Source organism: Cervus elaphus, chromosome 3 (assembly GCF_910594005.1).
Source record: "Cervus elaphus chromosome 3, mCerEla1.1, whole genome shotgun sequence".
Lineage (NCBI taxonomy): Eukaryota > Metazoa > Chordata > Mammalia > Artiodactyla > Cervidae > Cervus > Cervus elaphus.
The window spans coordinates 17,942,359-17,964,462 of NC_057817.1; the positions used below are offsets into that span (position 1 = coordinate 17,942,359).

Consider the following 22,104-nt stretch of genomic DNA (forward strand, 5'->3'; position numbering starts at 1 on the left):
CTGATACAACCAGTAGGCGTCATTTCCACTTTGGCTCAGCCTCTTCATTCTTTCTGTGGCTATTTCTCCACTCTACCCCAGTTGTATTCTGTACACCTACCAATCGGGGGGGGTTCATCTTTCAGTGTCATAACTTTTTGCCTTTTCATATTGTTCATGGGGTTCTCAAGGCAAGAATACTGAAGTGGATTGCCATTCCCTTCTCCAGTGGACCATGTCTTGTCAGGCCCTAACTGGTACGGGGAGAAGGCAATGGCACCCCACTCCAGTACTCTTGCCTGGAAAATCCCATGGACGGGATGGATTTTCTTGAAATTAAAATCAGGATGGAGCCTGGTGGGCTGCAGTCCATGGGGTCGCTAAGAGTTGGGCAGGACTAAGCGACTTCACTTTCACTTTTCACTTTCATGCATTGGAGAAGGAAATGGCAACCCACTCCAGTGTTCTTGCCTGGAGAATCCCAGGGACAGAGGAGCCTCGTGGGCTGCCGTCTATGGGGTCACACAGAGTCAGACACGACTGAAGCGACTTAGCAGCAGCAGCAGCAGCAGCAGCAACTGGTAGGGACACGCCCTTCAGCTGCTCAAAGTAGCTGGAAATGAGTACATGTGAAATGAGTACAGAAGCACCCATTTCACAGGCCAGCGAGATTATACTCAAAATCCTTCAAACTAGGCTTCAGCAGTATGTGTACTAGGAACTTCGTAATGTATAAGGTGGATTTAGAAAAGGCAGAGGAACCAGAGATCAAATTACCAACATGTGCTGGAGCATAGGAAAAGGAAGGGAATTCACACACAAAAAAACCTACTTCTGCTTCATTGACTATGCGAAAGCTTTTGACTGTGGGAATAGCAACAAACTGTGGAATATTCTTAATGAGATGGGAATAACAGACCACCTCACCTGCCTCAGAAACTGGTATGCAGGACAAGAAGCAACAGTTAGAGCCGGACACGGAACAATGGACTGGATCCAAATTGGGAAAGGAGTACATCAAGGCTGTATACTGTCACTCTGTTTATTTAACCGATATGCAGAATATATCATGGGAAATGCTGGGCTATATGAAGCACAAGCTGGAATCAAGATTGCTGGGAGAAATATCAACAACCTCAGATATGCAGATGATACCACTTTAAAGGAGAAAGTGAAAAGGAACTAAAGAGCCTCTTGATGAAGATGAAAGAGGAGAGTGAAAAACCTGTCTTAAAACTCAACATTTAAAAAACAAAGATCAAGGCATCCAGTCCCATCATTTCATGGCAAACAGATGGGGAAAATGTGGAAACAGTGTCAGATTTCATTTTCTTGGGCTCCAAAATCAAAGTGAATTGTGACTGCAGCCATGAAATTAAAAGATGCTTGCACCTTGAAAGAAAAGCTATGACAAACTCAGACAGTGTATTCAAAAGCAGAGATATCACTTTGCTAACAAAGGTCTATATAATCAAAGCTATGGTTTTTCTAGTAGTCATGTATGGATGTGAGAGTTGTACCATAAAGAATTGACACTTTTGAACTGTGGTGCTGGAGAAGACTCACGAGAGTACCTTGGACAGCAAGGAGATCAAACTAGTCAATCCTAAAGTTTTGAAATCAATCAATATTCCAGTGAATATTCATTGGAAGGACTGATGCTGAAGCTGAAACTCCATTACTTTGGCCACCTGATGCCCAGAGCTGACTCATTAGAAAAGACCCTGATGCTGGGAAAGATTGAGGGCAAGAGAAGGGGACGGCAGAGGATGAGATCTTGGATGGCATCACTGACTCAATGGGCATGAGTTTGAATAATCTCAGGGAGATAGTGGAGGACAGAGAAAGCTGGCGTGCTGCAGTTCATGGGGTCGCAAAGAGTTGGACACGACTTAGCAACCAAACAAGAACAACAATAGCTAATTAACAATACTGTGATAGTTTCAGGTGGATAGTGAAGGGACTGAGTCACACATATACATGTATCCACTCTCCCCCACTGGGGCACAATTTTCAGTTAAAAAAAATATATCCCATGTTGTTTATCTTTAATTTACTCTAGAGGAGGAATGTTGTAAATACAACAAGCAAAAAAAAAAAAAAAAACGACATCACATTTTACAACAAAGCTTGGAGTGAAGAGGTCAATAAGGAAATACCAAATTAATTACTTCATTTAGTGAATATTAAACATGTTTTCCTGGAGCTCTCAGATAGTAAAGAATTTGCCAGCAATGTGGGAGACCTCGGTTCAATCCCTGGGTTGGGAAGATCTGGAGGTGGGCACGGCAACCCACTTCAGGATTCTTGCTTGGAGAATACCATGGACAGAGGAGCCTGGCTGGCTACAGTTCACGGGGTCACGAAGAGTTGGATACGACTGAACAGCTAAGCACAGTACTTATCAGGGATTGTATAAACGCTGGGGATTCAGAGATAAAAAGGACACAATAATCCCTATTCTCAAGAGACTCACAACCTAGAAGAGGAAAAACATATTTTTAACATATAATTGGCCAAGGTTTTTATTTCAAACCATAAGTTATTCAACTTATACTTTGCAGAAGAAATTAAAATTACAGAAATCCTAGAAACAATGTCAGTAAATAAGGATAATCCAAAATTTGTGACTTTACACAGTTTTTTTTAAAAAATACTATTCTGTCTTCATGTTTCCCTTTTCTTTCATCTCCTTTGTAATGCTGGTAGTTTGTGTTGCACTGACAACATGTGTTTCTTCTGATGGAAACAAAATATTACTGCAATGTGAATGACGTATTTGTGAGCTCTGAAAAGTTTATCACTGCTTTATCCAAATGAGCCATATGCTACTAAAATGAGAGCGGATTAGATGTATTTTGATTCTTTTTTTAATATTCCTAAGCATCACCAGCAACTTCTGTCACCTTAGGATCTCTGAAAGGAATAAACAGATATTCTGCTTCTGTCTCATAACTTTTAATATTAATCGGTAGACTAACTCTCTGTAATCCAGTCAAGAGTTTTATCCCATATTAACAAATTTCTCATCATTTATTTAGAAATAAGATACTTTTCTAGATGATATTTTTAAAATGTGTTTCCTTCTATATTGAAGTATAACTGATTTACAATATTAGTTTCAGGCATATCACATAGTAAGTTCATATTTTGATACCTTATGAAATGATCATCCTGAGAAGTCTAATTATCATCTGTTACCAAAGGAACAGTATTATTGACTATATTATCTCTGCTGTGCCTAGTATCTTCATGACACCTATTTTGTAACTGGAAGTTTGTACGTCTTAACCTCCCTTACCTTAATCACTTATTCCCTGCCCACTTTCCCTCTGGCAACCACCAAGCTGTTCTCTGTATCTATGGGTCCATTTCTGTTTTGTTATGTTTATTTGTTTTGTGCTTTGGAGTCCACATATAAATGGTATTATACAGTGCTTGTCTTTCTCTAACTTATTTCACTTATTATAATACCCACTGCGTCCATCCATGTTGTTGTTGCAAATGACAAGATTTCATCCTTTTTTGCGACTGAGTAATATTACATATACTCAAGGAGAAGAGGGCATCAGAGGATGAGATGGCTGGACAGCATCACCCATGCAATGAACATGAACTTGGGCAAACTCCAGGAGATGGTGAGGGACAGGAGGCCTGGCGTGCTGCAGTTCATGAGGTTGCAAAGAGTCGGACATGACTGGGTGACTGAACAACAACAACAATATTATGAATATATTTATTCTTCTTTACACACTCATGTATTGATGGAAACTTAGGCTGCTTCCATGTCTTAGACGTTATAAATAATTCTGAAATGAACATCGGGGTGTACGTATTCTTTCAAATTAGTGATTTTTCTTTCTTTAAATATCCACAAGTGCAATTTCTGGGTGATACGGTAGTTCTATTTTTAATTTTCTGAGGAACCTCCATAGTGTTTTCCATAGTGATTGTACCAATTTACATGTCCACAGTAGGAATTTCCACTGCCCATCATAATAGTGGGATGTGAGGTTTCTTTTAATTAGGGAAAAGACACACACATACAGACACCCTCTCTGTCAATTTTCCATTCTGATCGCTAAGGACGTATTGAGGAAAGCTATTCAAAAAAAAAAAAAACATTTCCTTTTGCTAGCTTTTTGCCAACATTTATTGAGCACATACTGTATGTGTGTTCTGTATTATGTGAAGTGCTAGGAGGAGGAGGAACAAGAACATAGCAGGTAACATTTTCTAATTAAACAAATGAAATTATAGATCCTGCTCTCAAGAATAGTACCACAGAACATGTAGGATATGCACAAAAATAGTAATATTGACCCTCATGAAAACCGAGTCAAAACAAGGTACAAAAGTAACATGGACCGTAAAAAGAATAAAATTACTTTTCCCTGGGAGGGGCCAACATTTTAGCATACTCTTCTGTAGAACCAAAGTCACACTAGAAAAACCTCAAATTTGATAATGAACTTAAATAGCAATATGAAGAAGTCCTTAAGATTCACTAAGTAACTAGAAATTAAAAAAAAAAAATCCTGAAACTTCACTTGACAGGAAGAGTAATAATATCAAACTTCATTTGATGAATTAGAAGTAACTATAAATTATACCTACAAATATCTTATAAACTGACCTAAGAGGAACTCTAATATTGAAGCACAGTCTAGAACTAAGAATAAAATAAGGTCATCAGTCCAGAAAGACAACTTAAAGTTCAAATTTCTAGGCATCATTTGGTGTGACTCCAAAGAAATGCTATATTTTCTATTAAATATTCAAACTATATTGACTTGGACTCCATAGTCTTGACTTCTAGAGTTTTAACCTCCCCATCACTACCACCTCTACCAGCAAATGTTCCCCATCATTCAGTTCAGTTCAGTTGCTCAGTTGTATCCAACTCTGTGACCCCATGGACTGCAGCATGCCAGGCCTCCCTGTCCATCACCAATTCACGGAGTTTACCCAAACTCATGTCCATTGAGTCAGTGATGCCATCCAACCCTCTCATCCTCTGTCATCCCCTTCTCCTCCTGCCTTCAATCTTTCCCAACATCAGGGTCTTTTCAAATGAGTCAGTTCTTCGTATTAGGTGGCCAAAGTATTAGGATAGACTGGTTGGATCTCCTTGCAGTCCAAGGGACTCTCAAGAGTCTTCTCCAACACCTTAGTTCAAAAGCATCAATTCTTTGGCACTCAGCTTTCTTTATAGTCCAACTCTCATATCCATACATGACTACTGGAAAAACCAAGCTTTGACTAGATGGACCTGTGTTGGCAAAGTAATGCCTCTGCTTTTTAATATGTTGTCTAGGTTGGTCATAGTTTTTTTTCCAAGGAGCAAGCGTCTTTTAATTTCAGAGCTACAGTCACCATCTGCAGTGATTTTGGAGCCCTCAAAAAGAAAGTCTCTCACTGTTTCCATTGTTTCCCCATCTATTTGCTTTCTATTTATTTCTATTTGCATTATTTCTATTTTCTATTTGCATTTCTATTTACATGCTTTCCCCATCTCTTCCCCCATCTATTGTTTCCTCATCTATATGAGGTGATGGGACTGGAGGCCATGATCTTAGTTTTCTGAATGTTGAGTTTTAAACCAACTTTTCCACTCTCCTCTTTCACTTTCATTAAGAGGCTCTTTAGTTCTTCTTCACTTTCTGCCATAAGGGTGGTGTCATCTGCATATCTGAGGTTATTGATATTTCTCCCTGCAATCTTGATTCCAGCTTGTGCTTCATCCAGTCCAGCACTTTGCAGATGTACTCTGCATGTAAGTTAAATAAGCAGGGTGACAATTCAGCCTTGACGTACTCCTTTCCCAATTTGGAACCAGCCTGTTGTTCCATGTCCAGTTCTAACTGTTGCTTCTTGACCTGCATAACAGATTTCTCAGGAGGCATGTAAAGTGGTTTGGTATTCCCATCTCTTGAAGAATTTTCCACAGTTTTTTGTGATCCACAAAGTCAAAGGCTTTGGTGTAGTCAATAAAGCAGAAGTAGATGTTTTCCTGAAACTCTTGCTTTTTCAATGATCCACAGATGTTGGCAATTTGATCTCTGGTTCCTCTGCTGGAAAGGAGAGGAATCCAGCTTGAACATCTGGAAGTTCACATCATTAAATATTCTCAAAATCTCTTCTATTATAATCTGTTTCCTATTATATTGCCTATATAGCCTATCCTTACTCCTGGGCACAAGCCTCCTACAACAGTAATAGTAGCTGCAACCACCTTCTGTTAGCCTCCCTCCTTTGCTGACCTTTCCCAAATTCTGCAACACAGTCCTGAGAGTAATCTTTTCCCAAGAGGACTAACATTAGGAAGAGCTACCTCCTTAAGGAAAAAGTGGGTCCTCCCTACAAAGAGATTCCTGTAGTTCCTTCAGGACAACTAACGTGTACATGGTTTAATAGTCCAATAGCAAATAATTCTTTTGCTATTCAGTCTATATTTAGGGAACTGGTAGTATAGTTTGTATTAAGATGACAAAGCACCATGCAACCCCTTTTCAATTTCTCTTTTCATTCAAAGTTAAAGAGGAAGATGGAACTAGACCTTCCCAAGTCTTTGAAGCTTCTGTTTCCAAACCACTGTGGGCAATATACATAGTTAAAATACAGAGCTTATCGAAGTCAGAGGACATTTTAAGCCCGCGCTTTTAAAATAACTATATTTTTAAAAGAAAGAAGCTTTAAAGATGAAACTATACAGCCACCCCTCAGTGTCCACTGAGGATTAGATCAAGGACGTGCCTGGGACACCAAAATCCCTGGATGCTCAAGTCCAACCATTGGACTTCCATATCCATGGGTTCCGTCATCTGCAGATTCAACCAACTGCAGATCATAAACATGCAAGATCTGTAGTTTGTTGAATCTGAGTATGTGGAACCTGCCAACACAGAAGGCTGACTCTATAAATATACAGACTATGTCTCTACAAACATACAGAGTAGTTTAACTTATTGGACATTTCTAGCTTCAAACATATGTTTCAGTGGAGGATATTTAATTTTAATTCATATGACTTAAAGAACCACAAATACTATGTGTTCTTCATTTTATTGTAGCAAGTATGATTCTGTTTCTCAAAACAATCATGCTAAAGATAAACTCAAACTTCAAATTCTTGAAATTACTTTTCATTTTACGAGACAGTTTTATATTTTCTTATGATTGAGACTCTCTTAAAATGTGTAGTATCTAGATACAATTACAACCTTCAACTACATGCTGAAAGCAAATTTAAAATGAATCTTAGAACCAGACATTATATATAAATAAAGATAAGAAAATGATAACGGAAGTTCAGAAGCATCAAGCAGAAAAAGGGATAAAAATGTGTGAGCATGAATCCAAGCATTTGCAGATTTAATGTGCCATGACAGCAACTCGTTGATGAAGAATTAGAAAATATAAATGGAAATGTGATGACAGAATACATGGTAGGTCCTTGGTCCTGAGAAATGGAACAGGATTCTGATTACAGGCAACTCAGCTGGATGGCCAGAGAAGGATTAACTACAAATTTGGTGTGATGATAGGGCTTCCCTGGTGGATAAGACAGTAAAGAATCTGCCTGCAATGAGGGATACCCAGGTTCAATCCCTGGGTTGGGAAGATCCCCTGGAGAAGGAAGTGGCTACCCACTCCAGCATTCTTGCCTGAAAAATCCCATGGACAGAGGAGGCTGATGGGCTACAGTACATGGGGTCACAAAGAGTTAGACATGACTGAGTCACCATCACTTTCACCTTTTCACTTTGCTATCCAAAATTTGACTGGTGTCACATCCATACATGAAGTTTAACCCATGGACAGAGATTCTGCAATGGAGCAAGAATCCAGGAAGATTAAGAAACTAATATATCTTGTAATGCTAATATTCTGATTTCGAAGTCAAAGTTTTCCACCCATTTTTAAGAGCTTCAACAACATATTTCAGGTATAAATTTTCCTATATATTAGGATTAATAAGTGCTATTAAAATACATCTTCTAAATCATACTCTTACATTAAAATAGGCTCTTATTAGATTTGGAATTATTATTTAAGGTCATGATATTAGTTTCTATACTTCCTTGCTCTAGGAGTACTATAAATGCAATTTTCTGGGATATATCAAGCTGTGTAACTCAGACAGAATGTTTCACTATCGCCCAGGGTAGAAATGTGAGTTCTTTCATAGCAGTCAACCTAATTATCTCTTATTTTTATTCTTACAATCAAAAGGGCATATTCATACCTTTGAAAAGAGCTTATTAAAATAGACTTCTTACATTTACATATTTCAGTACTGTACATACTGTGAAAAAACCAACAGTATTACTGTAGCTCCTGTTAAAATTATTAACTTCTTTTATAAGCAAAATTGTCAAAAAGTAATTCATTTAGGGTGAAATGCTATGGCCCTGTTGCTTTTTAGTAGGAGACTTTACTTTGTGTCAACTAACATTTGTGCTATAGTCAGCCAACAAGCACTTGCTGTCCACCCTTGCATCACATTCACCCATATGAAAAGCCAGCAAAGAGAGCATAAAGAAATGGAATTTAAGAGAAACTTCAAACCTCATTAAGTCAAGAGCATCAGAATATTTTCCCAGTCAAGTACTGGACATAAGTGACTATTTGAGTATCTCTGTTCTCCCACTCCAGTGTTCTTGCCTGGAGAATCCCAGGGACGGGGGAGCCTGGTGGGCTGCCGTCTACGGGGTCGCACAGAGTCGGACACGACTGAAGCGACTTAGCAGCAGCAGCAGAATTCTCCCAAAACATTCTAAAAATAGATATCCCAATACAGATTATGATATGTGGAGTAGGGTAAAAATATATTATCACCTGGGAAATTAGTCTGTTTTCAGTATTTAGAATAAGATAACATATATATTGGCAAATGAAGCAAAACAATTATGTACTTACTGTTAAAACGTAATAGATTACATAATAAAGCAGATCAGGGACAAAGAAATGTTTTCACAAAAACAGCTCCCAGCATTTGTCTGTTAGCAATCTATCTAACCTTAACTAAGGAAAGAATATGTCAATCAACAGAATAGCACAGTATTCTGGTCAGCATGAGAAGTTTAGGCGAAAAGTCATCATGGAAAATATTGCCTTTACCCTTTCAAATGGCATCTAAAGAAATTAGACAACAGAATAAGTATTCTGATCCCAGTAGCCAACCAACACCTTTGTGAATCTAGCTAAACTGAATGTGATTAAACATGTACATCATCTCTGACCCCTTTTTGTTTTGCTGATTTGTGATATTTACGGAAGTGTTCCATGTCTTGAATACTCATTCTGTGCTTTATTCCTATAAGTTTCAATATTTTTATATTCTTATAATGTTGGAATTTCCATTATTATAAGTCATGGTTCCTTACTATAAAAGTCAAAATTCAGATTCCTGGACTCCTAGATTCAGTTGTGATTTGTAAGTTCAGAAGTCATTATTTCATTCCTTTACATTAAGACAAAACTAAACAAATGGAAAGCCAATGTCTCTTTTTAGACTATTAGAGCATATGTGTGTGTGTGTGCATGCGGGCTCGGCTGTGTCCACCTCTTTGCAACTCCATGAACTGTAACCCACCAGTCTCCTCTGTCCATGGAATTTTCTAGGCTAGAATACTGTAGTGGGTTGCTATTTTGCCATGTCCTACTTCAAAGGAACTATGTGCTGCAGGGTAAAACTTCACAGCAATATTGGCGATATAGGCAAAATCAGTGAGACAGAGCTAGGGTCAGCTAACACTGAACAGAAGTCACTGGAGTCATAAACTGGTAGGAAAATTTAATGGTTATTTTGATGAATTGCCAGAAACTGAATGTAGGCGAGAGTAACTGAAAATCTCCTGGGGACTAGGCTTAGGGGAGATCAAATTCTAAGGGGTTGAAAGTTCACTTCTTAATGTGAAGATCTAAGATCCCATTCCAGATGTTTGTGAAAATATGCCCAGAGTTTTCAACATAACAAAGGCCTACTATCCAAGGAACAGATTTTATCAGACTCTTCCCAGTAGGGCATTTCTCCTACTCCAACCACCTATTTTAAGTAGGGGGAAACAAAAATCTAAAAAAGCACTTGCCATAGCCTCTAGGCTAGAGGACAATGGACAAATAAAAGACTGAGATTAAGCTATAAAACTAGAGAATGCTATTCTTCCTGCATATCTTACTGTCACACAAAAAGCACACCAGTATAAAAGTTAATTTTACATACAACTATATAAAATATATGTATATGGTTTCCTCATTCTTTTGTAAGCTTAACAGTCTCCCTTTATTCCCTATTTTAGAACAGTATGGTAAAGAACTCACCACAAAGTGATCTTACTCATTGCATATTGAACAGTGTGGATGGGAAGAGGAAAAACAAAGCAAAATGAAATAAAACCAACAGGAAATTTGTGGTTTACTTATTTGATTTTCTTTATATATATATGTATATATATATAAAGTGTATATATATATATATACACTTAGATTTTATTGAATGAAACGTTCTTTAAATCCTATTGTGCTTTATGATTTTCAAGTTCTACACATATTATTTTATATAGTCCTATGTGCTCAGTCACTCAGTCATGTCCAAGTCTGCAACTCCATGGACTGTAGCACACCAGACTCTTCTGTCCATGGGATTTCCCAGGCAACAATACTAGAGTGGGTTGCCATTTCCTCTTCCTGGGGATCTTTCCAGCCCAAGGATCGAACCTACGTCTCCTGAGTCTCCTGCATTGGCAGGTGGATTCTTTACCACTGAGCCACCTGAAAAGTCCATATAATCCTATAATAAGTCCTTTTCCCCTCCTCCTATATTCTCCTTTCCCCCTCACCTACTTCTGACTCATAACCACTTATTTGTTCTCTATACCTGTGAGTCTGTTTTTTTGCTTTGTTCACTAGTTTATTTCATTTTTTAGATTTCACGTGTAAGTGATAGTACATAGTATTTGTCTCTGTTTTCATTTATCTGACTTAGCATACTGTCCTCCAAGTTCATCCAAGTCATTGCAAGCCACATAATTTTGTTCTTTTTTATGGCTGAGAAGTATCCCACTGGTTATATATACCACACCTAGGTTGCTTCCATACTCCAAAATAGAATATAATGCTGCTATGAACACTATGATACATGTACCTTTCAAATTAGTGTTTTTTTCCCCCAGAGATATACTCAGGAATAAAACTGAGGGTCATAGGGTAGTTCTAATTTTAGCTCTTTGAGAAATCTCTATACTCTTTTTCACAGTGGCTGCACCAATCTACTTTTCCACCAACAGTGTACAACAGTTCCCTTTTCTCCACATTTTCACCAACATTTGCTATTTGTGTTTATTTTTTTTTTAACAATAGCCATTCTGACAGGTGTGAGGTGGTTTCTCATTGTGGTTTTGATTTGCATTTCCCTGGGGACTCATGATGTTGAGCATTTTTTCATTTGCCTTTGGTCATCTGAATGTCCTCTTCTGGACAATGTTCATTCAGTTATTCTGCCCATTTTGTAATCAGGTCATTTTTTTTTTATATTGAGTCATATGAGCTGTTTATATATGTTGGATATTAACCTCTTACTGGTCAAATCATTTGCAAATATCTTCATGCATTCAGTATAATTGTCTTTTCATTTGATATGGTTTCCTTTGCTATGCAAAAGTTACATTTCATTTGTGAGTCAGTTCCTAGGCAGGTTGATAAGAAGTCCAGGGTCCTGGAGGAGGAGAAAGGGTTCTGGGGCTCTCAGAGAAGATCGGGGTCTGGAATTTTCAAGGAGGAGAAAAGGATAAGCTTTTTTTTCCTACATTCCTTCACTTCAGTCAGTTCAGTTGCTCAGTCATGTCTGACTCTTTGCGACCCCATGGACTGCAGCACTTCAGGCCTCCCTGTCCATCACCAATTCCCAGAGTTTCTCAAATTTATGTTCATTGAGTCAGTGATGTCATCCAACCATCTCATCCTCTGTAAACTCCTTCTCCTCCTGCCTTCAATCTTTCCCAACATCAGGGTCTTTTCAAATGAGTCAGCTCTTCACATCAGGTGGCCAAAATATTGCAGTTCCAGCTTCAACATCAGTCCTTCCAATGAATATTCAGGACTGATTTCCTTTAGGATGGATGAGTTGGATTTCCTTGCAGTCCAAGGGATTCTCAAGAGTCTTCTCCAACACCACAGTTCAAAAGCACCAATTCTTTGGCACTCAGCTTTCTTTATAGTCCAACTCTCACATCCATACATGACTACTGGAAAAACCATACTTTGGCTAGATGGACCTGTGATGGCAAAGTAATGTCTCTGCTTTTTAATATGCCAACTAGGTTGATCATAACTTTTCTTCCAAGGAGTAAGTATCTTAATTTCATGGCTGCAATCACCATCTGCAGTAATTTTTGGAGCCCCAAAAAATAAGGTCTGTCACTATTTCCACTGTTTCCCTATCTATTTGCCATGAAGTGATGGGACCAGATGCCATGATCTTAGTTTTCTGAATGTTTGAGCTTTAAGCCAATTTTTTCACTCTCCTCTTTCACTTTCATCAAGATGCTCTTTAGTTCTTCTTCGCTTTCTGCCATAAGGGTGGTATCATCTGCATATCTGAGGTTATTGATATTTCTCCCAGCAAATCTTGAATCCAGCTTGTGCTGCATCCAGCCCAGCATTTCTCATGATGTTCTCTGCATATAAGTTAAATATGCAGGGTGACAATATACAGCCTTGATGTACCCCTTCCCCTATTTGGAACCAGTCTATTTTTCCAAGTCGAGCTCTAACTGTTGCTTCCTGACCTGCATACAGATTTCTCAAGAGGCTGGGCAGGTCATCCAGTATGCCCATTTATTTCAGAATTTTCTGAATTCTGTGGTGATGTGTGACAGTATGTGGTGATCCACACAGTCCAAGGTTTGGCATAGTCAATAAAACAGAAATAGATGTTTTTCTGGAACTCTCTGGCTTTTTTCGATAATCTAAGAGATGTTCGCAATTTGATCTCTGGTTCCTCTGCTTTTTCTATGCCCAGCTTGAACACCTAGAAGTTCAAGGTTCATGTACTGTTGAAGACTAGCTTGGAGAATTTTGATCATTACTTTACTAGCATGTGAGATGAGTGCAACTGTGCAGTAGTTTGAGCATTCTTTGGCCTTTCTTTGGGATTGGAATGAAAAACTGACCTTTTCTAGTCCTGTGGCCACTGCTGAGTTTAAAGCAACCGTTAGAACTGGGTATGGAACAACAGACTGGTTCCAAGTAGGAAAAGAAGTACATAAAGGCTGTATATTGTCACCCTGCTTATTTAACTTATATGCAGAGTACTTCATGAGAAATGCTGGGCTGGATGAAGCACAAGCTGGAATCATGATTGCCAGGAGAAATATCAATAACCTCAGATATGCAGATGACACCACCCTTATGGCAGAAAGTGAAGAAGAACTAAAGAGCCTCTTGATGAAAGTGAAAGAGGAGAGTGGAAAAGTTGGCTTAAAACTCAACATTCAGAAAACTAAGATCATGGCATCTGGTTCCATCACTTCATGGGAAATAGATGGGGAAACAGTGGAAACAGTGGCTGACTTTATTTTTCTGGGCTCCAAAATCACTGCAGATGGTGATTGCAGTCATGAAATTAAAAGACACTTACTCGTTGGAAGGAAAGTTATGACGAACCTAGACAGCATATTAAAAAGCAGAGACATTACTTTGCCAACTAAGTTCCACCTAGTCAAGGCTATGGTTTTTCCAGTGGTCATGTATGGATATGAGAGTTGGACTATAAAGAAAGCTGAGTACTGAAGAATTGATGCTTTTGAACTGTGGTGTTGGAGAAGACTCTTGAGAGTCCCTTGAACTGCAAGGAGATCCAACCCATCCATCCTAAAGGAAATCAGTCCTGGGTGTTCTTTGGAAGGACTGATGTTGAAGCTGAAACTGCAATATTTTGGCCACCTGATGTGAAGAGCTGACTCATTTGAAAAGACCCTGATGTTGGGAAAGATTGAAGGCAGGAGGAGAAGGGGTTTACAGAGGATGAGATGGTTAGATGGCATCACTGACTCAATGGACATGGGTTTGGATGGACTCCGGGACTTGGTGATGGAAAGGGAGGCCTGGCGTGCTGTGGTTCATGGGGTCGCCAGGAGTCAGACATGACTGAGCAACTGAACTGAACTGAATAACCAATTTAAAAAGTATATAATTCCCTTGCTAGACTAGCAAGGCGGGGGTACTCTCTGTCCCCCTTCTGATGTCTATGTTAGAAGCTTTCTCTGTTCCTTTTTCACTTTAGTAAAAATGCTCCACAAAAGGTCTTGAGTGATCAAGCCTGGTCCTTGGTCCCAAAGCTGAATCATCTTTGGCGATAACAAAACTGACATCATCACCATAAGCTATCATTTATTTACTTTTGCTTTTGCTTCCTTTGCTTTAGGAGACAGAACCCAAAAACACTGCTACAATTCATGTCAAAGAGTGTTCTGTTTATGATATTTTATGGTATCCAGGCATTTTATGGTATCCAGTCTTATATTGGAGAAGGAAATGGCAACCCACTCCAGTATTCTTGCCTGGGGAATCCCATGGACAGAGGAGCCTGGCAGGCTACAGTCCATGGGGTCACAAAGAGCCAGACATGACTTAGTGACTAAGCAGTCAGGTCTCTAATCCATTTTGTGTTAATTTTTTATATGGTGTTAGAGAATGTCCTAATTTCGTTGTTTTGTACATGGCTGTAGAGTTTTCCTAGTACCACTTATTAAAGAGACTAACTCTTCTCCATTTTATATTCTCTCTTCTGTTGTTCTCTCAAATAAATGAGACAGAATACCTTATATGGCACCACTGGTGTTCTTAATGGTAAGCATATTAACTGAATGACTAACATACTACAAAAATAGTTATATGCCTACTACAAAAATAATTATATGGCTTTTAATTGAAAGGAAATGCATTAGTGACTAATCTAATGAGGTACAAATGTCCACATGCTTTATAACAAGGATTGGGAGTTGTTTTAAGTGTAGTATTCATTTTGTTACGTACTTAGAATACGAAAAAGGAGTCCAAAATGGCGGTGGCTAAAACACAAAGACGGGAAGAGTCCTTGAAAATAGAACAAAGGAAAGGATTGAAGCCTCTCTTCTCTTGTCTTTGGAGTCAGCCCACCCTCACTCCTCATGGGTGTATTATCCTTTATTTTTCCTAATAAAACTGAGCTATAACACTGGTCCATCCGTTGCTTCAAACTTTTGCTGCAACGAGACAGAACCGAGGAAATTGTACACTCGCCCAACATCTATGGTGCCATTTCTCAGATTTAACCCAGCTGAAACAATCTCAGCTCGGCCCCCACAAGGTGGAAGCCAGGCACAGCCAAAGCCCAGTTTGGCGAAAGCTCCCATGGTGGAAGCTGAACATGAAGAAAACACAGCGCCGGAGAAGTGACAAGAAGCCCAGAGTGCTGGAAACCAGGACAGCAAAGAGAAACTCGGCAGAAAGCATATGCGGCTCAGTCTCAGATTCCAGAAGCCCTTCCGTTAAGGTAGGAGGTCTTCATTCCTATGGCTGGAAGGACATATGGCTAACCAAATCTTAATTCTTTTACAATCTTTCATTTCTTGTTTCCTAGAACCCCCCAGTGAACAGGTGAGCAGCAGTGGGTACAACTGAGGGACTCTGGCAGGGGCTGCTCGTCATTGTGCCCCAAAGGCTCCACTATCTGCTGGACCCCAGTAGCTGTTCCCCAAGCAGGTGGGGGTTCTTCTGTCCTTAATCTTCTTTGTGCCAAGGATCAGGTCAATGAAAAATGTGAGCACAGGTCAGGTATTTAGCAGACTTTCTGGCAGGTTATGAAGGGGATTCCTTGGCATATATTTCCCACTGCTCTTTCCTCCCATCCTTCAGTTCCTCTCTCCCTCTCTCCTGGGACTTGAGCCTGGCCAAAATGCACAGTGCCTGGTTTTAGGACCTAAAAGAGCTCAGGCTCTTGATGTCTCATTGCAAAAAAAAAATCAGTGAGAGCATAGCAATAGGTAAGAGGTGGGTTTGTTCGGATTCAGAGAGAAGCACATTCCACAGGGTGTCGGCCATCACAGAGGAGAGTGCAGAGGCCATGGAATGTGATGTGGTTAGTTTCCTCAGGCTGGGAGATTTCATATGCTAATGAGTGGGAGGATCATTCCAACCATTGGGGAAGCACCCACTCCTCAGTCTTTTGACAGTGCCTTGGAAACAGAAGGAAGCCTATTACTTGAGGGACTGTACCCAGTCTCAGCAATAACTCAGGAGTCCAAATAGAACCCCATTGCCTTTCTGGAAAGTCTAAAAGAGGCCCTCCAAAAGTTTACCAATCTGGACTTAGACTCTTATGAGGGACAGGTGATTTTAAAGGACAAATTCCTGTCCCAGTGTGCACCAGACATCAGGATCAAGTTACAGTAGCTCCAACAGCAGGGCACTGCTGCCTCTTTAGATGAGATGGTCCAGACAGCCATCAATACCTTTTATAACAAAGAACCGGAGAGGGAAGCCAAGGCCCAGGAAAGGGAGAAAAGGAAAGAGACAAGGCATGCCCAGATGCTGGCTGCCCTCCAGGGAACCCCTCTGGCAAACCCCGAGTCCTTAAAGGACAAGGCATGAGGCAAACGCATAATCTGTAGATAGATGGGACACTGGGCAAAAGAGTGTCCAAACCATGAAAAGTCTCCTAAAATGGCTTGCTACAAATGCCATCAATTGGGACATTGGACAGCACTCTGCCCTCAGGTCCCAAGAGCCTCAAGGTCAAGTGCCAAGCCTTCCCTCACGATGGTTCAACAGGACTGCAGTGGCCCACTCCAGCCAGCCCGCCTGTCACAGATAACCATCATGGGGCTGGAGCCAAGGGTGCAACTGGATGAGGCAGGTAGGTCCGAGATTTTCCTGGTTGACACAGGGCCTACCTACTCTGTCCTGACCTCCTGCTCCAGAGCCTTCTCCTCCCAAACCCGTAACACTGTGGGTGCTACAGGAAAAACAACTACAAAAATATTCACCTGAGAACTTCTTTGTTGCTGGGATGGACAAATATTTTCTACCAGTTTCTGGTGGTCCCTGAGCATCCTACTCCCTTATTGGGAAGAGATCTTTCCCTGCCTTCAAAATCTTGCAGCTATTGCAGTCATGATAGAAGATGTTTTAAAACTCTCTCTTGGGGGCAAACTAACTATTTTTATCAGCCACCAAGTGAAACAACTCCTGAATGGGAGAGGTCATTTATGGATTTCTGATCAAAAGATCCTCAGATATCAAGTAGTGCTGATGGAAAATCCTGGCCTGACTGTATCCCCTTGTGAGGTTACCAGCTACCCTCCTGCCTACCCCCAAGGACTCTCTCCCCTTTCACCCTTGCCTAGAAACTATGGACCACTGGACAAAACCCTGAGAGGGATTGTCGGAAGATCCTCTGACCAACCCTGAGGAAATCTGGTACACTGATGGAAGCAGCTTTGTCTTGGATGGAAAAAGAAGAACCAGATAGGCAGTAGTCTCCAATTTCAAGACCATAGAGGCTAAACCTTGGCCACAGATACTTCAGCCCAATTAGCTGAACTCGTAACCCTGACTCAAGCTTTAGAGCTAGGAAAAGGAAAAAGAATAGCTATTTACACTGACTCCAAGTACGCCTTTCTGGTGCTACATGCATATGCTGCTATTTGGAAAGAAAGAGGTCACTTGACCACCCAAGAGTCCCCAATCAAATATAGTGATCAAATCCTTAGACTCTTGGAGGCAGTCCATCTGCCCACTGAGGTTTCAGTTCTCCCCTGTAAAGAACACCAAAAAGGGAGCACGGAAGTGGCACAAGGGAACCAAGCAGCTGATCAGGCAGCTAAGAGAGCAGCATTACAGAACCATGACCTAATAGGGGTTGCCACCCTAATTCCACAGACTGATTTGCCAGAAACTCCTTCATGTACTGAAGGTGAGACTCTTAAAGCTAAGAGTGAGGGCTTTCAAGAAGACCATATGGGGTGGTTGCACAAGGAGGGACTCCTTTTTCTGCCTGGAAACCTCCAGTGGAAGTTGGTTAACTTCTTACATGCCACCACTCATATTGGGGAAAAGGCCCTTCAAAGATTACTAGAAAGGTCTTTCAGAGGAACAGGCCTCCAAACAACTACAAAGCAAGTGGTCTCCTCTTGTTCCACTTGCCAATTAAACAACCCCCAATGAGCTTGGAGAGGACTGGCAGATGGGCTTCACCCAGATTCCAGTTTCTCAAGGGTATAAATACCTATTAGTCATGATAGATACATTCACAGGATGGACTAAAGGCTTTCCCACCTGGACTGAGAAAGCTGATAAGGTGGTAAAAATACTGCTCCATGAAATCATTCCAAGATTTGGTTTGCCCAGGTCATTACAAAGTGACAATGGGACATCATTTATTTCTAAGGTCACCCAAGGAGTCTCTAAAACATTGGGCATTACTTATTACCTCCATTGGGCCTGGAGGCCTCAGTCTTCAGGAAAAGTAGAAAGATCCAACAAATTCTTACAATCAGTGATAAAAAAGATAACCCAGGAGACCAACCTGGGATGGAAGGAGACTTTACCAATAGCTCTCCTCTGCACCCATATTGCCCCTAAGGAACAGGTTGGTCTTAGTCCTTATGAGATGCTATAATGGAGACCTTTAGTTTATGTCAATGATCTCTTCCTACATCCAGAGGCTCAGACCCTCCAGTCCTTTACCATGGTCATTGGGCAATTCCAACAGGATATAAGCTTGTGGGGTGTCAACCAGGACCAAAAGATTCCAAAGAGTCACCACTATATGCTCCAGAGACTTAAGTCCTAATTAAAGTCTGGAAAGATGGGTCCCCAAAGGCTCAACTCCAGCACACATGGAAAGGCCCCTTCCCTGTAATACTTTCTACCCCTATAGCAGTCAAGGTACCATGACACCACTTCTGGATTCACTACTCACGAGTCAAGCCGTGGAAGAAAACAGAAGAGGACACTCAATACACCTGTGAGCCCCTGGGAGATCTCAGATACCTATTCAGAACTACAAATGAGTGCCATTCTAATGGGCACCCCCAAAATTAAGTTTCTGGGGATCAGATTTCTCAGGACAGCACTAAGGAGCCAACACAGCTTGGCAGGGATTGTACTTAGATCTCCTGATCCCTGAACAAAGAGGGACTCAAGCCATCTTGAATGAGACGCATTGTTTCTGGGAAAATACCTCCAGCTAAGTTAAAGAAAGTCTCACAGCCCTCAAGAAAAACATTCAGACCCTACAGGGTCTCAAAGAATGATCTGGGGAGTTCTTGGGGTGGCTACAGCCTCTCTGTGGGGGATCCTTCTCCTGGTGAGGGGGAAATGTGGAGTTGGCTAATGCCCCTAATTAATCCTTGTTATCACCATACTGATGCTGCTTATGATTGCACCACGTAGTATCAATTGTCTAAACCATTTTGTCTCTGCCCAGGTCAACAAGCTACAGCATGCAGTGCCGGTTCAACAAGGATATATAAAACCATCTGACCACAGAAAATATCACTCACACTTGGATGGACACTGCTATAAGGATTCTGATGCTTGAGACTAGCAAGAGGGGGAGGCCCAATGCCCCTTGCTGTCCCAGTTCAGCAGGAAGTAGCCAGAGAGACCTCGACACCCCTATCCCCAAAGAATTAGGCCTCCCACTTCTTGAGGGGGGAATGTTAGGTAGTTAGAATAGGAAAAAGGAGTCCAAAATGGCAGTGGCTAAAAGACAAAGAAGGGGAACGCCTGCAAAAATAGAAAAAGTAAAGGATTGAGGCCTCTTTTCATCTTTTGGGTCGGCCCGCCCTCACTCCTTGAGGGTGTACTATCCTTTGTTTTTCCTAATAAAACTGAGCTATAACACTGGTCCGTCTGTTGCTTCAAATTTTCGTTGCGACGAGACAGAACCAAGGAAATTATACACTCCCCTGACAATTTGCATAAATGAGTTACTACAGTATTGCAAAAAAAAAAATGTTTGAAACATTTTCCTTACACTTTGAAATGAAAATGATGATGACTTCAGGTCAATTTTTCTTTTCTTTTATCCCCATAGGTGTACTTTAAAAAGAAGAGGAAGAACACCCATGGCGGATTCAAGTCAATGTATGGCAAAACCAATACAATGTTGTAAAGTAAAATTAATTAATTAATTTTTTAAAAAAGAATTAGAATCTGTTGGGAAAACAGCCTGTTTCTTCTTTATCATCGTCAGTTTTTTTCTGACATAACCAGTGAAATGACCATGTAGACTTCTCTTTTCCAGACTCAATCTTTTTATTTATCAGCTAGTAACATTAGTGTCCCATATCCATATTTACTTTCCAGAGTTTTTGTATTTACTTCTCTTCCTTGTACCCTATCTCAGGGACTCTATAGTAGTAATTTCCAATTTAATATGTAATAATGCTGACGTACTTCCTTTTTCTGTATAATCTACATTTTTATATTATTCTTGAGCCATAGTTTTGTGATTTAAAAAGATACCCTGTTCACACTGATCAGGGAATTAAAAGAATTGAAGAAAAGTAAAGGAACCTTTCTGGATCTCCTGAATATATCCCGTGTAATAAAAAAGGGCAATTACCTGTCTTAGGTCTTTCATTAGGTCTTTCTAAACTATAATAATTCTGCTTCTGAAGCAATAAAAGACTCAAGGAATGTGACGGGATATTCCACTCCAAATGTGCACGATTATGTAAACCGTGGAGATGGCAAATAGATTCAAGGGATTAGATGTGGTAGACAGAGGGCCTGAAGAACAATGGTCAGAGGTTCACAACACTGTACAAGATGCAGTGACCAAAACCATCCAAAGAAAAAGAAATGCAAGAAGAAAAGGAGACTGTCTGATTAGGTTTTATAAATGGCTGAGGAAAGAAGAGAAGTGAAAGGCAAGAGATAATGGTCAGTTTTCATTTCAATTCCAAAGAAGGCCAATGCCAAAGCATGTTCAAACTACCATACAATTGCACTCATTTCACACAGCTAGCGGAGTTATGCTCAAAATCCTTCAAGAGAGGCTTCAGCACTACATGAACTTTCAAATGTGTAAGCTAGGTTTTGAAAAGGCAGAAGAATCAGAAATCAAGGTGCCAACATTCATTGGATCATAGAGAATGCAAGGGAATTCCAGAAAAACATCTACTTCTGCTTAATTGACTATGTAAAGCTTTTGACTGTATGAATCACAACAAACTTTGGGAAATTCTTAAAGAGATGGGAATACCAGATCATCTTACCCGCCTCCTGAGAAATCTGTATGCAGGTCAGGAAGCAACAGTTAGAATCTTACATTGAACAACTGACTGGTTCAAAATTGGGAAAGCAGTACATCAAGGCTGCTTATTTTGACCTGGTTTATTTAACTTCTATGCAGAGTACATCATGTGAAATGTCAGGATGGATGAATCACAAGCTGTACTCAAGGTCACTGGGAAAAATATCAACAACCTAAGATATGCAGATGATTCCACTCTAATGGCGGAAACTGAAGAGGAACTAAAGAGCCTCTTGATGAGGGTGAAGGAGGAGACTGAAAAAGCTGGCTTGCATCTCAATATTAAAAAAAAAAACAAAAAAAAACTAAGATCATGACCTCCAGTTTCGTCACTTTTAAATAGAAGGGGAAAAAGTGGAAGCAGTAACAGATTTTATTTTCTTGCATTCCAAAATCACTGTGAATGGTGACTGCAGCCATGAAATTAAAAGTCACTTGTACCTTGGAAGGAAAGTTATGACAAACCTAGGCTGCTCATTGAAAAGCAGACACATCACTTTGCTGGCAAAGCTCCATATAGTCAAAGTTAGTTTTTCCAGTAGTCATATACAGATGTAAGAGTTGGCCCACAAAGAAGACCGAGTGCCAAAGAATGGATGCTTTCAAACTGTGGTGCTGGAGAAGACACTTGAGAGTCCTGTGGACTGCAAGATCACACCAGTGAATAATAAAGGAAATCAATCCTGAATATGCATTGGAAGGACTGTTGCTAAAGCTAAAGCTCCAATACTTTGACCTCCTGATGTGAAGAACTAACTCATTAGAAAAGACCCTGAAGCTGAAAAAGACTGAAGGCAAATGGAGAAGAGGACCAC

At 40.3% G+C, this 22,104-nt stretch overlaps 1 long non-coding RNA gene across 1 annotated transcript; it reads left to right on the forward strand.

Moving 5' to 3' along the window:
- The first annotated feature begins 673 nt into the window (after window positions 1-673).
- LOC122678499 lies at window positions 674-19,035 on the forward strand. The gene is made up of 3 exons (XR_006336171.1): window positions 674-684; window positions 15,615-15,621; window positions 18,905-19,035. It is a non-coding gene; the product is annotated as an uncharacterized LOC122678499 (long non-coding RNA).
- The last annotated feature ends 3,069 nt before the right edge of the window (window positions 19,036-22,104 follow it).